Raw genomic sequence first — 6,751 nt, 5'->3', positions numbered from 1 at the left:
GGGCTCGGCGCGTGGTACCTGCTCATCAGCGCCGTGGTCCTGCCGATTTTGCTGAGCGCCTTGGCCGATCCCGGTGAGTCCCGCTTCTCCAGTTCTGAACTAGGAGGGGACTTGGCGCTCCTAGACGACGCCAACGTGTACATCGCTGTTGCGATTTCTCTGCTCATGATCGTGCTCTGCGCGATGGCGACCTACGGCGCATGCCAGCGGCGCGCGGCCTGGCTCATCCGTTCTTCTGCTACCAGGTCTTCGACTTCGCCTTGAACACCTTGGTTGCAGTCACTGTGCTGATGTACTCCAACTCCATTCAGGAGTACATAGGGCAGCTGCCTTCTGATATGCGTATAAAGATGACATCGTGTCGGTGAACCCTACCTGTTCGGTTCTTATTATTCTTCTGCTTTTCAGCATTATCTTGACATTTAAGGGTTACTTGACTAGCTGTGTTTGGAACTGCTACCGATACATCAGTGGCAGGAACTCCTCCGATGTCCTGGTCTACGTCACCAGCAATGACACCACGGTGCTTCTGCCCCCATACAACGACACCACTGTGACTGGCGCTGCCAAGGAGCCACCGCCACCCTATGTGTCTGCCTGGACCCCAGGGGCGGCCTGGAGCATCAGCCGCTTCGCAGACATCAAGCAATTGTTCTTAGCTTCTCTCCTGAGATGAGCTCAGCTGTGGCGTAATTGCCACATTTTACAATGTAGATGTTCAGTTGAGGCCCTCTGTAGTTCAAACATCCACTGCAGCTAACGCACTGTGGTAGCCGTACTGTGGGATTCGTAGGGTGGGAGTGGGGTTAATGAGCTCCCTTAGTCTTTCCCACAAAACATGAGTGGACTTTGAATGCCAGAAGTCTGATTTTGTACTTGTTCGCCCCTAGAGTTGGGCAGTTGGCCACACTTTCTGTTTCCTTTGTCTCTTTCGAGAGTAAAATAAAACCCAAAATTGGATAATAATAAAAAAAGAACACTAGAAAAGTGCAGGAAAGGTTTATAGAGCCTTAAAACATATATAAATACTAACATAAACCTAACGTCGCTACTTGGCTGATTTTCACTCCTTGCGGGGGGTCCGGAACGTAACCTCTGCGACAAGCGAGGGACCGCTGTATGACATCTAGTTAACTAGTGTCTTGGTTACTGTGCTCATGGCTTAGACAGATGCTGACACCCAAAGTTAAAGGAGGAAAGATGTATCTTGGCTCACAGTGTGCAGAGCCCACAGGGCCTGGTGGCGCGGCACAGGGGCAGCACAGAGCAGAAACAGTCCATGGAGCAGCAGGCGGGAGGCGGCCAGCAGCAAGCCGCAAGGTAGCCTCCCTCCCCTTTATCCCATCCCAGCTTCAAGTCTTCCGGGTGGCGCCACCCACACCCAGCTTGGGGCTTCCCTTTTCCACACCCAGGACAGTGTGAAACTGATCAATGGACCAATTTAGTGCCCCATGTCCTTAATCCTAGTATCACACACCCTAGATCCAGCCATCGCCGAAAAACCCCCCCCATGACCACAGGAGGTGTGGGGGGGGGCATCTAGATACAAGCTATAATTAGCACTTGGGCTCTCCGAAGCATCGGAGACATACCCAATTACAGGACCCTGGGGTGTCTGGAATACTTATGATGATGTATCTGGAATATCATAGATCATAAAATGCCAAGGAGAGAAAGCCTGGAGGTCTACAGGAAAGGATGCCCTTCTAGGTCTCCCTCACAGGGGTGCAGTGCCCTCGGGATAGGAGAGCCAAGTGGTCTGGAATCAGACTGAGGTTGCGAAGGAGTTGTGAACACCGGGCAGGGCGCATACTCTATTTTCCCTGTCCCAGTGCTAAGACTTGCCCAGAGAACCCAACACGAATGTAGTCAGTTCGAGGCCCTCTCTGAGGTCAGGACCCTCTGAGCACTACACGGTATCCGGGCACCCTCCTCCAGTCCTGGGTTCCTCCCATCTCAGATTCTAGCTGTGCACTTGTCCCAGGGATCGGCCACTTGCTTCTCCCCAGAACCTTTTACTCTGAAGACAATCCCAGCCCAATCCTCTTGAACTAGATTTTGAAAATACAAAGGCCATCTTAGCTCCTGACTTTCACTGCCTGAACCACAGGATGGGGCAGTCCATTGGGCTAGGGCTGGCGATCGTCCTAAACACCCCGCCATGATGCCCTCAGCAACAACAAGCTGCATAGACAGTGGTGAGTCCGTGAGAAATCAAAGCCATCTAAGCCAGTAGAACAACACTCCAGGCTGTTGGCATGGTGACAGAGTCACCCAGGGATTCAGGTCTCGGAAAGCAGCTCTCACGCAGGATGCACGATGGGACTTAACCCTTTCTTTCACAGCGGCTTTAGAGTCCTGCCCTGCTTGTGCCCCACCTGTTCTCCATTTCTTCACGAAATCCTCTCTTCCCGTAACCAGAGAGGAAAGCTTTGGAAGCCGGAGGAAAGATCAGTATGCACACCTCCAGGAAAGCATCTGCCACAGTGTCCCCCCCCGGGTTTTTGCCCCTTCTTGCGGCCTTGGGGGGCCGGGTTGGCCCGGCAGGTTCCGGGGGGAGTTTTAGGTGCCCTTGGCCGTTTTGCTTCCCCCCCCCGTGTGGCCCAGAGCTTGCCTTGCTCTCAGGCTAGACTCGGGCTGCCGCGTCCAGGACAGTCAGATCCCGATTTCTCCACAGCCTCAGTAGAGTGGCTTGGGGCTGCCACTCGCCTCTCGGAGCGAGGAAGAAGAGGCTGAACGTCTGATAAGGATGCGTAGCCAGGGACCGCAGCAATGCAGATAAGATGCGCAGGGGGAAACTGAGCTGTTCTGTTCTAGAAAACCTGCTGACACAGGGAATGCTTCTGTTTTTCTGCAGAAATGCTGCCTTCGGTGGACAAAATTCAGCCTCAATCAAGCTAATTGAATGCACAAATGTAATATTTTTGCAGGGCACCTCTAGCTTAATGCTTGATGAAATCGTGTCTTTCGCATATATTTACAAAAGCTTTTCTTCATCCAGAAACGTCTGTTAAAATTGCTTATAGATGCTGAGATAGCAAATCACTCTTCTAATGTGATGAGATAAGTCATCTCCGTAAACTCTGCTTGCTCAAACGTCCTCGCGTAAAAGACATCAGGCTACAGGCTTTTTTCAATAAATAGAACGAACAACTAGCACTTGATGGCTATAGCATGTTCTGCCTCATTGCTGGGGGATATTTAAAATTGCTCCCTCTTTCTCTCTCTGTCTTGCAGTAGCAGTTTTCATTTTGGTAGTTGATGGAAAAAGGAGGTCAAATAAACCGATGTGGGTAGGAAGCCAAAGCCATTTGTCAAAATGCAAGCAAAGGCCTGCAGATTGGAGTCATTTAAAGACTAAAAATTGATTTAAAAGATTTCTGTCCTCAAATCATTTTTCTTGCTAAATGGAGCTGCTTTGTGAGTCTGGTTTTCCCTGCCTTAGCTATCTTTACTAATAATTCATACCACAGGAACTTCGCCTAGTGGGGAAGATTTATATACACGGTCAGTTGGCTACAGCCCAGTAGAACAGGTAAACTGCCACCACAGCGAAGGCCTAACCGTGCGCCTCACACATGCTGGGGGTTACGGCCAGCACAAGTCCATTGCGCACGGCCGCTTAGGTTGACCGCAGCACGACTTCAGGGATGACGGTAGACACACAGACTGATGGGAAGAGTATGGGAGTAGAAGCACGCTCTTGGTCATAGTGCCACAGTGCAGTACATTTCCATGGCTGCTCCACACAACCGTGACCTTTTATTTATTATTTATTTTTCTTCGAAAAAAGAAAATCAGGCCAGGGAGATGGCTCAGTAGAATAAGCACTTTCCTGGCAAATGCAAGGGTCTGAGTTCAATCCCGGTTCCGGGAAAAAAAAAAAAAGTCAAAAAAGAAAATCAGCCTTGTATGTGGTCATCCTCACATGACAAGGGAAAGCCTGCCTGGCGCCCTTCCCGCATCTTCCCTGATTGTCAGCTCTGCCCCAGGAAAGCTGGGGACAGAAGTGGCACAGGACCGCTGCCTGGCCTCCTGCTCCTGCTCCCACGGTTCCTGGGGAGCTCTTTGAAGGTCCACATATTTGCTCTTCGGAATCTCCGCGCCTGGTGGCGGTGGGCCAGGCCCACACCTCCTGAGTTCTGCGCAATCGTTTGGGATTAAAGAAAAAGGCCCTGCTTGTCCTGCAGTTCCGGGAACTCTGCCACAAGCCCATGCAAGAGGACCTTTCTGCACTGGGACAGCAGTTCTAATAGGCTCCGGAGGGCCCGTGTGGTCCAACACCCTCTGCACAACCAGATTTTTTTTTTTTTTTTTTGGTTTTTCAAAAATGTGTTTATTTTGTAAAGAGAATAAAAAGATAGTGAAAGTGAAAAAGAAAACATTAGAAATGATACCAAATTTCTCTGAACAAAATGACAGAAATCCAACAATGGTTGTTATATTGCATATTGCTGTCTTCAAATTAGTTCAGATAGAACATGCAAAATTGGTCAAAAAATTATGAAAAATTAAAAAGGAGAGAAAAAAGTTAAACATTAACTGCCTGAGAAAGATGTTTTAGCCCTTGTGACCCAAGCCTTGCTCCGTCCAAATTTCATCTGAAGCTTGCCCAGGGGGTTAACAACAGGGACCGGTCTGCAAGCCGTGGAGCTACGTGCTCAGCCCGCTGCAGCTGCGGAGTTAACCAAACTCGAGCCGTGCAGGAAGGGGGTGGCCCGGGGACTCCAGGGTGCGCCTCTCCTGCACACCGACTCCCACTCCCTGCCTGGTCTCTGCAGTCTGCAGGGCTTGTGCTCCACCTGCCAGGAGTCAGGGCTCACCACCAGTGCGAAGCCCCCGAGAGGACGGCGTGCGACGCTAGGGCGTGGAGGGTCCTGCGCGCCCACCCTCTGCCCTGGCCTGGCTCGGCTTGGGAAGTCCTTAGACAAGCAGCCACCGGAGGGCCCGGATAGCGGTCTGCACACAGCACCTGCCCAGCATGAGCACTGTGCGAACTCTGCCTCAAGGACACAGCAGAAACCAGGGGGCAAATGGTCTCCAGGGCGCGGAGTCCGAGATGGGCATCAGAGGCATGGACATCCGCAGCGGGAGCAGCCAGCACGCAGACCTGGCCCAGAGGCGCCTGTGGGGGAGCTTCCTCTGGCGGTTGGGCTTCACCTTGGATTTCAGGAACCCAGCACACCCCGTCAGAAGACGCCCACTTCCCCTCCTCACTCCCTCCTCACCGGAACGCCACAGCCCAGCTCACAGGCAGGCGGGGCTGGTGCAGGAGCAGGACAGAACCGGTGCCAGCTTCTGGTACCTGCAAGTCTTCTGAACATCGTCCACCTCCCGGCCCGTGCTCTGCTCGCCTCACTTTACTTCCCTGCAGGGAGATGAGCTGGACCACAGGAGGGTGTGGAGTGCCGCCCCGAGACCCCATTGGACAGAAATGTCCTCCACCTGGCCCCGCTGGCGTGCAGCTAGCATGCTTGCTGCAAACACAGGCGCTGCTGAGCCCTGAAGTGCGTGTGGCTGAGCATGGTGGCTGGGCCGGTAATGCCAGCGCCCCAGGAGGCTGAGGCAGGAGGACCACGAGCTTGAGCTTTGCCTGGGAAACTCAGCAAAATCCTGGCTCATAAACTAAAGCATCCAGGATATGTAGCTCAGTTCAGGAACCCTGAGTTTTTCCAAAAGAACTGAAAACATCAGACCACAGCGATACATCCCATGTTTATGGCAGTGCCAGCTGTCATAGCTAAATCCTGGAAACAACCCAAAGGCCCACTGACAGGAATGGATACAAAAGACGTGGTATTTTTACACAATGGAGTATTACTCAGTTGTAAAAAGATAACCTTGGGGCTGGGTAGATAGCTCCGTGGCCTAAGCGCTTGCCTGCCAAGTGCAAGGACCCAACTTCAATTCCTGGTATCACATGCTGTGCTGGCCCCGGAACCCCAGGCACTCGGTGAAACTGGGCACGGTGGTGCACGCCTGTAATCCCAGTGCTGGGAAGCCTGAGACAGAGATGAGCTACGTAGCAAGACCCTGTACCAAATAAATAAAAATTTTTAAAAGATTAACTCAGGGTTTTACACATAAGTGGATGCAACTAGAGGCCACACTCAGAAGTGAAATCAATCAGACCTGCACGTATAAACATCGTATTGTCTCCCTAAGGTAAGAATCTGTAAGACTAAATAAAATCTGAAAGATACAGTATACAATGTGAAAGGGAAAGAATCTGTTCAAAGGGAAAGGAACGACTGGGAGGAAGAAAAGGACAAATGAAAGGAGGGAAAAAGGAATGTATACATATATACGCAGGACAGCTGAGACAACTGCACTGCTCATTTCTGCGAGTCTAGTGAAAGGAGCAGTTAATGCTTTAAACTTTTTATTTTTAATTTCTTATATATTTTTTATCAATTTTACATGCTTATATCTGATAATCTAATTTGAAAACATGAAATGTAACAACCACTGCCAAATTCCTGTTGTTCAGTGAAATTCTGTATTGTTTCTAATTTTTTTAAACTATATTTTATTCCCTTAAAAACAAAAGTCTCTGGGTTCAATACCCAGTACTGGGGAAAAAGGAGGTGGGAAGAAAGAGCAAGTATGGACAGTGTGACTGAAGGGCTTTTACCTCGGCGTGGTGTGCCCGCGCAGGCACACGAGGACAGTGGCTGCGGGAACTGAGCCCTTCCCCGGAGGGGGCTTCGCCAGCCGAGCAACACAACCTCAAGCGGGTTTCATTTTCAAA

The 6,751-nt window shown here is 50.9% G+C and overlaps 1 pseudogene; it reads left to right on the top strand.

The window, feature by feature from the left end:
- LOC101582812 lies at positions 1–729 on the top strand (annotated as a pseudogene).
- The last annotated feature ends 6,022 nt before the right edge of the window (positions 730–6,751 follow it).

Source organism: Octodon degus, unplaced genomic scaffold (genome assembly GCF_000260255.1).
Source record: "Octodon degus isolate 3935 unplaced genomic scaffold, OctDeg1.0 scaffold00026, whole genome shotgun sequence".
Classification (NCBI taxonomy): Eukaryota; Metazoa; Chordata; class Mammalia; order Rodentia; family Octodontidae; genus Octodon; species Octodon degus.
This window is presented reverse-complemented; position numbering and strand designations above follow the sequence as displayed.